Source organism: Zootermopsis nevadensis, unplaced genomic scaffold, assembly GCF_977971745.1.
Source record: "Zootermopsis nevadensis isolate Lab colony 2312 unplaced genomic scaffold, Znev_1.0 Znev_ptg000029l, whole genome shotgun sequence".
Taxonomy (NCBI): Eukaryota; Metazoa; Arthropoda; class Insecta; order Blattodea; family Termopsidae; genus Zootermopsis; species Zootermopsis nevadensis.
The window spans coordinates 14,071,189-14,087,449 of record NW_028259161.1 but is presented as its reverse complement, the minus strand read 5'-3'; the positions used below and the strand labels follow the sequence as shown (position 1 = coordinate 14,087,449).

Here is a 16,261-nt window from a genome sequence, read left to right as displayed (position 1 = left end):
TTGTGCATATATTAGCTGCACCCAACCCCCCACCCCCCCCTTACACCGCAAGGGTAATGACTGGCTGCTACTGTCCGGGCTCCATTTACCGCCTGTCCTCTATCTCGCGTATAGAAAATTTGGTGCCTTTGAGAGGAAACCTTCCTGTAGGGAACTTCACGACGTTATATTGTTTCCCCAGTTAAGCTTCCTAATATTTAAAATAAGTGAAAATATTTTTTTTAAAATTTTATTATATATATTATTTGCTTGTTACGTATACGTTAGTTGCGAGCCATGCTAGATCAGTTTCTATAGTGATTGTCTATGAATTCGACGTATTGGATTTCACATATGGTATTAGATGGCAGTTAGATCTTCATATACAAATAGTTAAAGTTGTGTTAAAAATAAATGATTTGTCATTAATTTACTAACTCATCAGAGGCACATTTGTGTTATTTACGACTTTAGATTATGTTGAATTTGTATTTTAAGTTAATGTTCTCTACGAATTTTAAATTGTTGTTCAATCCCATGAATATGGTGTTATTTGAACCTTTGTAGTTTTCATTCCGTTTTGCTGTAATCATCGACCAATTTTTTTATTATTATCCCATACATTCACCACTCTATATGGTATCTACTTCCATGTAAAAAGTAAAGTAAAGTTTGTCCCACTATACGCCATGTAGGCGTTTGGGGTTAGAGGAGGTATAACTCCTCTCTTCCTAGACCTCGGCACTAGATGGGGGTGAGTGGTCAGCATCACGCCCCGGCCGGCTTTACCCCCGGGAAAAGACCCCGGTACCCATTGTAGAGGAGGTTGGGTGGGCCCCAGAGCCGGTCTGGACGCAGAGGCTAGAGGAAAGATCCTCTGCCCCCGTCGGGGATCGAACCCCGGTCGTCCAGCCCGTAGCTAGTCACTATACTGACTGAGCTATCCCGGCTCATATCTACTTCCATGTACCCGAGACAAACCTAATCCCTAAGGTACATAGTGCAGCATCTATTTCCGAAACACATTTTGATTTTAATACGTGTTACATATATTATAAAATTTTATTGTTAGAGATGACTACATATTTTACGACAGCGTTTTTCGAATGATGTATGAAGATCCTAAAATGGCAGTTTTCTTAAGTACCCTGATGTTGTGTTCGCCCGGGATGTTGGCCAATTTTTTTCTAAGTGACTTGGAAACAGTTCCAATTGTTCCTATAATTATTATTATTATTATATCGTGTTCTTGTTTTTCTTCTATATTTGTAAATGCAGAGTGAGTCTGTAGTGTGTTTACAAACTTCGTGTGCGTGTTCCAGAATCAAAAACAAGAAAAAATGTTCCTATGACCTTGGGGTCGCAAATGTTTCATTTTCGAAATAATAGCCAAAAATAATTTTCAACTTATGCCTTTATTGCCAAGTGTAAGGACAGGGATGTTTCTTTATAACAGATGCTCAAGGGTTGTTCCTCCATTCTCCACACATGCACGAGCACGACGTACACAAGACTGACGAATTCGTTCGTACACACCAGGGCCTCCTCGAATCACATGGCATGCATTCTGCACACGTTTCCATAGGTCGTCGTCATTGTTTATGGGTGTTGCACAAGCGACCGACTTGAAGTGACCCCACAGATAAAAGTCCAATGGAATCAGGTCCGGTGACCTCGGTGGCCATGCTACTGGGCCACCGCGTCCAATCCATCGCTGAGGGTACTGTTCATTGAGATGATACCTGACGCGGCGGGAGAAGTGTGCTGGGGCTCTGTCGTGCATAAACTACATTTGTCTTCTTGTACTCAGTGGTACATCTTCAAGGAGACGTGGCAAGTGTCTTCCTCAGAATCGCCGATATGAAGGTCCTCTTAGACGCGATGGAAGCATGTGTGGACCAATGAGCATGTCGCCAACAATTCCTGCCCAAACGTTAATTGAAAATCTTCGCTGGAAGCTGGATTCACTTTGACATAAAGTCATTCATTGGAACTGATTTTTGGTTCGAAAGAGAAACATTTGCGACCTCATGATCATAGGAGCATTTTTTCTTATTTTTGATCCCGGAACACGCGCACGAAGTTTGTAAACATACTTCTGACTCACTCTATATGTTCTGTATTGTGCTAAAAAGTAATTAAAAACGTAACATATCTCTCGTAAATGGTTCACATCAATACTTGGCAGAAATTACAATCCCATTATTTCTCTGATATCTTGAACAAAAATGTAATGAATCTATTATGAGAAGATGCAAATAAACCAAAAAATTCTTCTGAATGGAATTCAGCTGCTAAATTACAAGTACAGATATATCTATACTTCTTTCAATATTATGATTTCAGGTACCGATATTATATTGAAAGGACAGGAAATGTTATTTATATAATATTTCCATTTACTTTTAATATTTCATATTTTAAATTATAAAATGGAACCGAAATGTCCGAGAATCCAGAAAGTACTTCATCCGTCTAAGACAAACACATTTTCTGTGAAATGAAATTCTCCTCTCTTTTGATTTGATTTCCCTCGCGAGCAACCCCATCAGGCCAGTCCACCCCTGGCGGTCATCATTTCATCCTCTTCCACTAGCGATTCTTTCAAATATTCAGTAGCTGAGACTGGAGTTGATTAAGAATCATGGTGGTTCGTGGGTCAAGCCTGGCAGATATGAGTGCTCGTAGCGCCACAAGGCAGTTGCGGTAATGACTACAATGATTACAGCCGGGATATTGGGAGTTGTAAATTATGGTCGCAGAATTGTGAAAACGAAGTTTAAGACATGTAATTGACAGAAAAGAGTTCGAGGAAAGTTTTAGTATATTCCGTAAATATTAAAAGTTTCAAATTTATGTAATATTTCATATTTTTCAAGGAAGTTTCAGATTCAAAGACGTTTCGTTAACACAATTGAATTCGAAATTCTTTCAGCCATGTCCCTTTTTTCGATCACCGGAAACTTCATATAACGCAAATTCTTTCTTAATTCTCTAAAGGCCCTTGACTGTATTTGTTTTATATCACCAGTTGTTGTCAGTTTGTGATATGTACTTAATATCCTCCAGAATATTCGAGATTTGGCTCTGTTACTGTTTTCAGTTCCTTAGTTGTCATTATACTAATAATTGTTATTATAAAAGTTCACTTTTCGAAACTGTTCTGCGTTCGAAACTGGTTGATGACTCTAATTTTGGAAAACCCATTAGACGATTTCGCATCTATGAAATATATATACCAGACGATAAACTTTACCAAACGTAAAATGATATAAATGCTTTTATATCTAGTTTACTGAAGCCAACACTTAGCTTTAAAATATTTACTCCTCCGGACACGTAATTTGAGGAAGTGGAGTTGAATATACGTAAATGTTATTGGTTAAGAAATTTTTAAATTAAATTCCTGTAGTTTAATACTCTTATTTTTTAAAATAGGAACTTTCTAATTTAAGAGCATCAGTTCAGAATATTATTAAAACAATTAGATATTTCTCCTGTTTCGGTTATATCACTCCAGGAACTTTAAAGTAGGAAATTATATATGAGAGGAAATTTTGTGAAAAATATTTCCGTTTTCTCCCAAATTTATTTATTTTTCTTTCAGAGCACATGAAAATTTATTTTTAAGTTAAGAAATGTCAAATTATAGTTTCACAAAATTAAAATCAAAATGTTTTAAAGAAAGAATCATATTTGATAAATGTTCATATAGACGAATAAACTATGTTCGAAGCAACAAAGGGAATGGACAGATTTCGAAACTTGCTTCACGGTACAATGAAAAGGATACAAACACGTAGGTAGACTAATACACTTTATTATAATATAAGAAGGGCTTAAAAAGAAGACAGAACACAAGGCCCACAAAAATATGCACTTCAGAAAAATCGGTGGACATTTCTTACACTATATTAAGTAGCATATTATGACCAATCACATTTAGCGAATATGATCCTTTTTGTCCTGAAGAATAATACAATTTATTGCAGTATTAGTTTTACAAATCACACTGAAGTTACAAAATTTATAAAATTGATAATTGATTAAATTAAATATGGAAATATCTCCACGAATACTGCTCCTGCCAAACTCAGACATTGTCGGACACCACCGTAGGCGCCACCATATCCTCGTTTGCAATTACTGCTACCAGAGCCGTCACCGTCAGAACTTAATTTTAATGTTTTCTGCATCGGACAAAGTACGGAATCGTACAGCCAAGCGGTACGTTTATTACCAGGATTATATTTAATTATATTTTCAGTTTAACTGGATTTTAATGTTATTCGTACAAAATTAAAGTTGATCGTATCAACTTGTGTTATATTTATAATTTTGTTTATTACCGATGCGTCGTTTTACTCTATAACAAATATGCACTTGATATACTTTTCTTATTAGACGTATAGTATACGATACTTGGCAGCTTTGTAGACGACTACGTAGCAGTCTTGATTGTTTTAACTGTTGTATCAGGCGTGTGACGATTCGATATTGAATCTGTGTATATTATTATTCATATCTCGTGACTCCCTGACTAGAATATCTCACCGTTAACAAGATTCTGTGCGCAACCACTAAATCCATGCAGTCATGACTTTATATTGCATTATTCATTACACCATGCTACAAGCAGACACGTAATATAGTGACTGATAAATTATACAAATGAATCTGTTCAAAGGAGATGTACTGCCGGCCACCATATTCAAGTATTCAAATATTACGTATAACGTGTCGCTCATGTCTGATTGCTACTTCAGGTGCAACAAAGTTGAACTGACCATAGAGCATGACTTGCTCCCTGCCTTTTCTGCAGTCCCATGTTCCGTGCTATTAATCTAAAATAAACATCGAGAAATGCAGACAGACATTTTGTTCTGTGGCGAAACCTGGTATATAAATCGGGTGTCCTAAAATGTAATAGTCTATTATTAAATACCTCGAAATATCGCACAAAAATGCTGACGTTTTATAATACAGACATTAATAGTATGTTACTGTTCTGTTATATTGTAAAATATTTATTTTAAATTCCCCTATTTTTGTGGTATCTCTGTGCACCACCAGACAATGAGAAGCATTTGTCACTAACTTTATCGTTAAGTTTAAACACAATAGAATATACGTCTGAATGGTTATAACAGTGGTAGGTCGTATTAAATATTGCTGTACGTTTTGGATTTCATCTATTATTAAGTTTTCTAAAACGAAGCCAAGACGATTCGAGAGCAGACCCTGCTCCCGTCGTCAGATGAAAACATCTGTTGGGTTTGATATGAGTGGCGTATATCAATGTCTGGACTAGGGAATGCAATGATCTTGTTTTAGAATGTTTAACGATGGATGAAATCCAGAAAAGAGTAATGTTGGGTTTAACTTACGTATATCGTATATCGGAAACTTTCAGAGTTAAATAATTCGTTTATTTGTTTATTCGTATTAAATAAATAATTTTCTGTGATATTTTTTAGTCTAATTTTACCATCGAAAAAATATTAGGTTCAGTGCATTATTTAACCCCGAGGAAATTTTTAAATTTTAAATACATGGTAACACTATCGCGTTGTAAAGACCACATGTCAAGTTCCCTCTTCGTATATATACTACATTCATGCATTATTCATATTCCCCTAAGAACATATCATAAAACACTGCTTTATCCGTCAGAATTTATGATAAACAAAACATGGCAGTATAACACAAATACGCATTTCTACAACAGTTTCGTGAAGATGTTTACATTTGCTGCTTGGTACTTTCATTCTAGACCAATACTCTTTCTATAACCGATTTAAAATCAAGTGCAAGATTCTCCTTTACTCTTTATCAATAAATCCGATGTCCCTTCCAACCATACTTTGTGTGAACAAACTTTTTATGTCACTTAGTTTTTTCACGGTGGTGAGGATGGTAATGCTGTTCTGAGTTTAGGCGCGCCATGTTGACTCGTAAATAGACGCAAGGTTTCGGAGGAAGATGTACGAAATGTTGGTGTCTACCTATGGGGCTGAAACCCAGAATAATACGAGGTGCGATCGGAAAGTTACAAGACTGCGCCTATAAAAACCCGTACACTTATCTCAGGTATTAAATTCATCCATCACCTTCGAAGTAGTTCCCCTGGGAGTGAACACAACGATCCCAGCCCCGCTGCCAAGCCTGGAAGCATCCCTGGAAATCTTTCTTTGTCAGCCTGTCAAGCACCATCTGCGATTCTGCCTGAATCTCTTCTATCGTCTCAAATCTCCTTCCCTTTATCTGAATTTTCATCTTTGGGAAGAGGAAGAAGTCACACGGCGAATAAGGAGGGTGCGGGATGACGGCCATGGTGTTTGAGGCCAAAAACTGCCGAACTTTGAGGGCGGTGTGCGCTGGCGCGTTGTCATGATGCGTCGCATGTGGAGTTCTTCCTTTAGAATCAGCTGACAGGTCCCATAGCCTATCCCAACAATGTCGCACAAGTCGTTTATGGTACGACGTCGATCTTCGTGAATGGCCTGCCGAATCTTCGTAACATTTTCGGGCGTTGTGCTCGAAGATGGTCGTCCAGAACGCTCGTCATTATCGACAGAGGTTCGGCCATTTTTAAAACGTGAATGCCACACAAAAGTTTGTGCACGACCCATTGCGGACTCCCCAAATGCTTGCTTTAGCATTTCATAGGTTTCCGTAGCCGTTTTGGCGAGTCTTTGGCAAAATTTGATGCACACGCCATTCCGAAATCGCAGGAGGGTCGGTGTAATGCACTACCAAAACGCCCGTAACTAAGAAAGAAATGCTAATTCGATGATGCCGGCTGGCACACTGATTCACTATGAATGTAGACCGCACCCCCTAGCCGCAGAAGTTCGTACTACATCCGGTTCGCCCTCTATTGACACAGTCTTTAAACTTTCCGATCGCACCTCGTATTACCAGACTATGTTTTTTTTCTGATAATACGAAATAGTGATGTACTCTTACTAATAATGGTGGGAAAACTTTCTTCTTATATTTTTTATGAGGCCTTATTGCATGTTTTATTGCGAAAATCAAAGTAAGATAACATCTGTATTAATGTGTGAATGAAAATTAATACAAATTTGAAAGTCTAGTAATGTACAGAAATATATACTGTGAGCATCAAGGGAATTATGTATAATTAGCTGAGGAATATGAAATGGGTTAGGAAGGAGAAACGATTTGGATGACACTCACTGGAGGGGAGGATGAATGTACTTATGGAAGAAACGAAATGTGGGTGAAAATATGTACTATCACTGAACAAAAGAAATATTTACGTGGCAGTAGAAGAAGAGATTTGAGATGATAAACATAAGAAATTTATAGTAGACGATAAAAACTAGGGTTGGAATTTTATTATATATTTACTGTTTTTAAATCACGCTATTAGTAGCTGAGACAAAAGAGCATAGAATGAAATACTGATTAATAAACAGTGAATTGGAAAATATTCGGATTAAAGCGGGCTTTGTCTAATTTAAAGTATTATCCTAACATTTCTGAAGAGGCTAAAAAAAATACGAAACGCCTCAGTGGACCGAAAACCGATCCAGAGACCTCTGGAATATGAACGAGAACTAACTAGCCGCCCACGACGTTCGTTGAAGTTAGGTAATCGGTGATGCAGATAATTTTGTAAATTGTACTGTAGAAAAGGAAGGAAATGCGTGGTAAAGTAATGAAGGAAGAAATAAAACTGACACGAAAAGACTGTGGATGAATAGGTTATTCTTCTTGAAAAAAGGATACATGTATATGGTTATTTTGAAGGAATATATAGTTATGAGGAATAATAAAATAGGTCTACTGTACATTCTATAGTATTGGTGGGCGTGAGGGTAAAATGGTGTTGGGGGAGCAGAAATATGTGTTGGTGTGAAGCGAAATATGGGAGGAATTAAAGACGTAATGGATGGCGGCGGAAGAGAAGTGAGAAGGGGTTGAATGGTTGTGCAAAGGCTGTTGAAAGATGGTCATGAAGTTGTAGGAATAATATAACTGCAAAATAAGGGAGCGGGGATTATGCTTAAGAAGAGGAAAGGACAAATTATGTGTTATTACTTGTACAAAGGCGCGTCTGTGTTAACATTGCAACACTGTGACGTTACATTATTCAGAATGTCCTTCAAAATAATGGCTTCAAAATGTTAGAATGTTTATGAATGAAGTTGACATAGCACGCGGCTTCTGAAATTTCTAATATTGATCAGTGTGAAAACTCAATGAGCTTGTCATTTTTTAAATTTATATTTATCCAAGTCAACGAGAATCTATTCCTCTTACTGTAGTAATTATTTTGTGACTACAATGTATTTTGATGTAAAACTTTGCTAATTTTACTTATGTTCCCTGCGGATTTTCCCAGGACATTATACATTTTTTGGAGTTGAGTGGTACGTACAACTTTTCAGCAGGAAAACAAGCTCGTCCAGGCCACCGCCAACAATATTTAAAAATGCTTTGTTTCACGTGTTTAAAAATCGTCTTTATCCGTGTAATTCAGAAGTAAATATCTACTACAGTAAAATACCCATTAAGAACGAAGGGAAAATCTAAATTAGTAAACCTCAAAGTCTCTTAAGAGCATTACCATGACAACGGTTGTAACAACACATAAATCTTTTAGTATTATCACATAAGGCCCATTTTACTTCAACAGCAAATGATTACCAGCCAAGAAACTAATGAAGCTACAAATCAACATTTCTTATTACTTAGAAGTTTAATCATACACATTTTTGCAGAGCAGAAACAGGGCATTAAAAGAAAAAGTTCATAATGAAGATCTGTTAAAAATTTATAAACGATAATATCGATGTGTTATTTTCTAAGTGAAATGTGCTTTTAGGGTGAGGAAGATACGATGTTTCTAATCATTAGCAGTTTGTAGTCTGAGGATAGACATTAGTCTGAAGATGACTGCCTTCTGGATTGTTGCGCCGTATAGTCCGGTAGAAGTTTGCCGACGTTTCAGAGATCCTTGCTACATCCAACATCAGGTCTTCGAGTAATCAACAACCGAGAAGGCAGCCATCTTCAGATTCACTGCCGTGAAAACCTTAACCCCTACAGGCTTTAGTATGTCCTACAGAAACTTCTCTACACTGCAACTACGTCCAGATATGGTATCTTCTATTGTAAAGATTTTCTTTCTTTTCTCAAAAGGAGCAGCTGGATTTCTTGAATGGGGGTTAAGAAGACGTCACTGCCAGACGACAGAAGATATCACTACGAAATATCAATCCCCTGAGCAGGATTCTAACCAACGATTCAAGTATTCAAGTTATCTGAGATTTTGTGAAAGTACCAGACACGTAATTGACCACAGGTAGTGATGGAGAATCTATTAATAGAACAGATGACACAGAAATCAGCTCGTGATTTTGTCGAAAATTGTAGACAAATCGAAAGAAAACAGAAATGTTGGCAGTCCGAAGAAGATGAAGTGTTACAAGAACAGAGCTGGAACATGTTGAAGTAAATCTAGTCGCCATTTGTCTTGCTACCTGTGTTCCTCCTACCTGTATACGGCACGGTCGTGACGTAGCCCCCCCCCCCCCCCAAGACTCTCGCCGCGTGCTGACAGCTCGAAAAACGTCGTGTAGCGACTACTACGCCATCTAACTAGGAAGACAGTACGTAAGAAAATGCGTTCATCTACTGACTTCGAAGAATTCTATTAGCAGTTTGGTACAGAAGACTTCTATAAAAGTAAAATTCAGCATGCTGCAACAAAGAAACATTTCATTACAATAACATTTCCACTTAAGAAACATGGGCACATTTTTGATGTTATGCGTCATGAATACCTGATGCTTCTGTTGCAAGAACAGGTCCCAGTCACTATAACGAATTCACTCTACCCGTTCTATTGCAGCTGATAGGGTTAATGGATCGTAACATCCCCTTCCGCGCCCATCACGAATAGCAACTGGAGCTATGTATTAACGCCATTCTTTATAGGCAAGCATCCATTTTCACTGTGTCCCTGTGTGTCTTCCACAACTTCAGAGGCACTAGAGCGTAGCTGCATCAGATATTCCATGGCAGTGAAGAGGATAATTTTGTGATTCACTGTTTTGTCTGAAAGAATTGGGTAAGGGACCAGTGGAAGCTGACATGAACATGACAAGTCTGTTACACGTCGGTCGATATTATTATAAAAAAGTCATTAAAATTTTATACGAAATCTAAAAGTAAGAGACAGCCCTCATATTTCCACCACAGTCTTCTGTAAGACTGACGCCTAAGAAAATTAGTAATAAACCAAGATATTTATTCTGTCTGGAGCAAATCTCTTGCTATCTTACGTTGTCAAATTTAAGGTTCTTACTGTGGCGAGTAAGAAAGTTGGCAGCCTTATAGGATGTTGTGCTGTGTAGTCTCGCAGAAGACGTTCAGAGGTGTGTATTGCCGACGAATGGTACAGGCAATATGCATGTCTGAAAAGTCAATCAACTTATGCGAGGCCACAACGTACTATATCGTAGAAGGTAGCCATCTTCATCTGTGATTGGTTTAAGATGTCTGGGCTTTTAATGACTTGTGCTCTTTTTAAAAAGTAATAAGAACTATGAGAAATTTGGAAGACAAACGAAGTAGCTATTATTCTTCCGTTTGTTTAAATTATCCGTACTGGGAAAGCAGGTGATTGATTAACTATTCAAATCCAAAAGTTTGTGGCTATGGTGCGTTTTTAAAATAAGAAGTTTTTCTGGTTGTTTTTCATCGTCTAATAAAATCATAAAATTGCACGACGTCTTCTGGTTCCTACTCTGTTCAGCCTAATCGATAGAACTAATCCCTATCTCCTGGCCAGGAAATTGCACGACGTTTCGGAGATAGAGTCGCATCTCCGAAACGTCGGGGAATTTTATGATTGATAAACTATTGTAAAACAGTCTGGTATAGCGGTAATGATATAGATTTTAAATCGGTAAGTACCTGCTTTAAGTCAGCTTGAATTAAGTGTTATTTTGGCTCAGATTTTACTAAATGCTTTTGTGTATCTGAAGGAGAATGGCGGCATTATGTATTAAAATATGCAGCGATTGTCTACTCTTGCTTCCATAAGGTAGAGTCTATTCGCCGTCCATGGTTACCTTCCTGTTCTGTTAATCGCTATATAAGTCACATAAGTAAATTCAGAAAAAAATAAGTACATGTTAGTATCCCGTCAGAAGACAGGCGGGCAAAATCATATTACGGTTGATAATGAATTCTTTGAAGTCTAACAGATTTCAGATATTTGGGAACAACAATAACAAATCAAAATGACACTCATGAGGAAGTTTGGAGGAGACTGAATTTCGGAAATGCTTGTTACTTCTCAGTTCAAATTATTTTGTATTCCCGTCTGATTTCTAAGAACCTGAAAATTAAAGTATACAAAACAATAATCTTGCCTGTTGTTTTGTATGGGTGCGAAACATGGTCTCTCACTCAGAGGGAGGAACACAGATTGCAGGTGTTTGAGAACAGGGTGTTTAGGAGGATATTTGGGCCTAGAAGAGAAGACGTTGTGATCTGGAGAAAACTGTATAATGATGAGCTTAAAAATCTGTACTGCTCCCCCAGTATTGTGAGGGTGATTAAGTCGAGAAGAGTGAGATGGGCTGGGCATGTAGCGCGCATGGATGGAACAAGAGCTGTGCCCCGGGTATTGGTTCGGAAGCCTGAGGGGAAGAGACCGCTGGGGAGACCTAGACGTAGATGGGAGGATAATCTCAGGTGAGATCTGTGGGAGATGCTTTGGATAATTCGGTGTTAAACCTTTGGGATCCGTAAGCCATCTAGTTATTTAGGTATAAGTCTCTGCAGTTACAACGTCATTAAATAACGTAAGAATCGATAAGAGTGATAACATTACAGATTTTGTGAAACTCTTGTATACAAGATACCTTCTCGGGTTGAGTCGTCATGTTATTGCCAGTTCAACAGTCGCGCTCCCAGTTGCGATCGTTGGAGTTTCGTCAATTATTCGAATGCTGCTATAAATTGTCACAAGTTCTCTTTCTAACTGTGAAAAATTCATATCTGTGTCCAGTTTAATTTTTGTTATATAAATATTTGCAACCTCTCAAAGTAAAATTGTGTTCATTCTGGTAACCGTTCTCCCGCTGCTACTCGCCGGTGGTTACAGATTTTTGGTGCAGTCTCAAGGAAATGTTTGACTGTTAACTACACACTCAGTCTCAGGGGATGTGCTTGATGAGACTCTAGGAAACGCTGAGTACCAGGAACTACGCTGCGGTAACCTAATAGTGGGGTAGGTGCTGTTGAGTGAAACGTTGGTTTCTGTTTGCTGTTTATTTATTTCAGTTCGTACAGCGACAGCTTGTCCACAAAAACAAAAACTTTGCGTTTACATTGATTGGTAATGCTGCAAGCCGTTCCCGTAGGAATTTGTGATAGTTTTAAGAAGTTGATATACAAGTTCTAATTCAAGGGCATGTGTCCTCGTCAGCGACCTCCACACCCCTAAAAAAACTGCGATGCTAGAACAACGCTGGTACCGAACGAGTTGAAGTTTGCTTCTAAATTTTGAAGAAGTGTATCGAGCTGATTGGCTCTTCCAGTTAGGCTCGTGTGACGTCAAGCTTTTGCGTCACACAACCTACATGAATCTCCCTCGTTCAACCTTCGCTCTGACCTTCATATTACACATCATCCAGCTGACACGCGTTTTCCATGGTGCTGAGAGGAAAACAAATTCTTAACGAATTTCTCATCATTAAATTCACGTACACACCACCGCATATTCACGCAGAACCTTCTTTCCCAACACGCCGACGTCTTTAAATTAAGAAAAAATTACTACTTATGTAAAAATTAATTATTTTATTAACCCTTGTTTAGATTCAGGAATCTATAGCTTAAAGGTGTTCTAATTACAACCAGTCTCTCGTAACAGCTCAAATGTTGAATGTCTTTTTTATCCACGGCTCCTCAAGGTAATTCTATCATGTCTTAGATCCTGCATAGACAAAAACATTATGTGGTATTATATATTTTATATAAAATGTCTAATTATACTATTTATTGTCTGCTGACGCAAAAAGATTGAATATATTACAACGTAACATTTGAAGGAGTTTTAGCACACTCTAGAGATTTCTCCGTTTGTAATAACTTAATTTCTTAAATACTTACCTATTTATAAAAGTTCCTACTTTACAGGGAACAAGTTTAAAAGAAATGTTTATTGATTTTATTATTAAAAATAGCTCTGGATTCTAGTCCAGAACTCTGTTCCTCATTGTGAGTTACTCACTTCTGACATGTCCCATGAGTGTAACAAAGAGATTGTTGATACGAACAAAGACTCACTCAGCTTTCGCTTAACGTCGCGGCTTATCCTGGACACGTCTTCATTAAATACAGTGTGTTTCGAAACAAACACTACCACCCACACAGATATAAAGAGGCAAGTGATTAAATACGATCAGCGTTAGATCTGTATGTGATTTTCTTCCTTACTTGAAGCCCGAAATATCATAGAAAATACAATACGTTTCATTTTCCAACGTAAATATAAATAAATAACCACTCTTTGTTTTGAGAGTCATAGGAAACACACTCAGTGGGCAAATAATTAATAAGGCGGGTGGTACATATAATTACCGCTGTTCTTTGAAGGGTTACAAGTTTGAATGAATTTTCAGAGTTTATTTATTTGTTTATGGGCACTGATGTAATATGTTGTTGTTTTTTAATTTCTTCTTTGCTAAGGAATGTTTAAGCTTGTTGCTGAGGCTGTACAGATAGTTTTACGTACATCATCATATTCAGGAAATCTTCTAGACTAGGTTCCTCTGGGATAAGGCCTTTCTGTTGAGTTTCTTATCCACTCAGAACGGGTTTCTAGTTTCTTCTGCCCGACGGGTGAAACATTAGCATCACCTGCACTTTGGCTGCAAGATGCGGTAAAACCGTGATAACGCAGAACGGTGTTTTTCAGCATGTTCTACGAAACTTTCGCTTTCTTAAAGAAAGCGTCATTTCTTGTGTTTTTGCCTGTATCTTGAGGTAATTTTCAAAATAAAGAAGGCAGACATTACGTGAATATGATCAGAAATGTTCTAGTGAAAAATTGATCAGATAATTTTTGTTGCAAAAAATTAACTCAAATTTCTGCTAGTACCAGGAAGTCACAGCCACAGTCGTGAAATTACGCTATTTTAACAATTAAATAATGTAGGAGATATTAAAGAATGCGGTGGTAGCTTAATTTGAAGCGATAACCAGTAATTTGCCTAGATGACCTGAGGAGAAGCACGAACTAAAATCCTCCGTCAGTATAGTTGATCTACAAGCCGAAGTTTGAACCCACAACCTCTCGAAGCAGCAGTGCTAACCAGTGTAGCGATGTTTGATACTGATAAAATAATTTTCAGAAATCAATTATAACGTCAAAAAATGTGGACCTTTCATAGCTCAGTCTTCGCTGATCTGAACCAGGCAAATTTATTCAGATAATCTGACGTATTTTCCGTTTTGTATAAAGTGAGTTTGATATATAGGGACTACTTAACTTTGGGCTCACATTGATGCTGGATAGCGTTTTGGAAACGCTGGCTATGTAGACCTTCATATATCCATTATAACCGGAACAAATGTATTTATCTTCATGAAAATCTGATAATTGCGCGAACATATGCGAGTCATATGCTTAATTGGACAGAAGCGTGACATATTTAAGGTTATACGTTCTCATTTCCTGGGTAAATATTTGCATGTCTCTCTCTTAACCTGAAATCACGAAAACAAGAGATCGATACTTGTTACAGTTCATTTCTCAAAAGGTTACACGATTTTCTCAAAAAGACACGACCATACTTAAGAGAGAGGAAATCAACAGAGACATCAAAAATTTCTGGTAGAGTTAAAATATGGAATTCTAGTTGGAGGACCCCCCCCCCCCCCCCAATGGAATATATCAATTGCTAGACCTAGATGAGGATGGAAAATAATATTAAATATGTTGTGGAATGTGTTTTAAATTAATGTGGATTGAGAGAGAGGCGTCTGGCAGCCTTTTGAGAATTGGAAGTTAAACTTCATGGCTTACACAAATCATGGACATTCTTCACTAGCTTAGCTACTGTTAGCTTCTTAGTTAAAACTCTGCTGAATAGAGTTAGTTAGGAGACACAAAGATTTGCAAAAATTGTTGTATCGATAATATTTTTAAAACCTCGAAATGTTTATTAAATCACTTTGTTAAAGTAAATGCCGTACATATTTTAACGAGAGTCAAGACCTGGGGGCGATAAGTTATCAGCCAAAGTTCTGATCAGTTTCAGAAAGACGTGAACGAAATTCATCTATGTGAGTTGTACAATTTCTTATTAGTGTTATTATATCTAAAAGCAGCAGAATTAACATAGTTTACAAATAAGACCGAATAATTTTGAACTTTGTTTGTAATTTCCACTGAAAATGTACTTGCTTGACAGTTGACGTTTCACTGCATTCATTTCACGTCTTTAGAGTGAGAATGATCTGTACTTGACAGAAACGTTGTGTGGGGAATGTCAAATTCAGATTATTTCGTATGATGTAATCCAAGGACCAAGTTAAGAATTCTGAATAAGTTTAAATATTTAAACAACTTTTGTAAAGAAGCGAAATGAGCTTTTAAAATTCGTCACGTACTTCTGCTCACTCAGAAGTATCATCTGTGGTTAACATTAAAATATTTCTAAAACATTTAATGTTATTATTTTAGATTAAAACTGAATTGTATGATTTAAAATATGCTTTCTATCATGTGACTTTAATTGTATTATTGTAAGATTTTGTTAAATCACTGCGGAATTGGTTATGTTTGCTGCAAAAGTATTTATATAGCATCACCTCTGTGTGTTTTTTTGCATATTTTAATATTTATTACCAGAATACAATTACGAGATAGCGTCTATAGTAATTTAGAATGGCTGCAATATTACACCTCTAATAAAACGATTAGACATTAACGTTGAAAAGGTCATCTTGTTAAATGTTTGGTTATTATTTAAAATCTTAAAAGCGTTGCTTATTATTTTTAACGTAAAATTTCAGCAAAAAATTTAGCAATAGGAGCTCAGTGACATTAATGTAATTTAGTTATTAATGTACCAATTACTTTAGTACTAAAATGTATATGGAACCCAGTACGTGGTGTGATATTTGTATGGGTAAAATATTAATTTGTAAATGCCATTTACAAGATTTCATTTCTTAAAATGATCAGTATATGATACATAAACTTATCCCTTATGTCTAAAAATTT

General features: G+C 37.0%; 1 long non-coding RNA gene across 7 annotated transcripts in view; it reads left to right on the top strand.

Moving 5' to 3' along the window:
- LOC110828739 (uncharacterized) overlaps window positions 1-16,261 on the top strand; it is a 573,656-nt gene that overhangs the window by 395,123 nt on the left and 162,272 nt on the right. Inside the window, exon 2 of one of the 7 annotated variants that reach the window (XR_015537705.1) lies at window positions 9,154-9,544. The exons of the other annotated variants lie outside the window; for them this stretch is intronic. This is a non-coding gene — a long non-coding RNA (uncharacterized LOC110828739). Of the gene's footprint in view, window positions 1-9,153; window positions 9,545-16,261 lie in introns of those variants that run through there. 7 annotated transcript variants of the gene reach the window in all.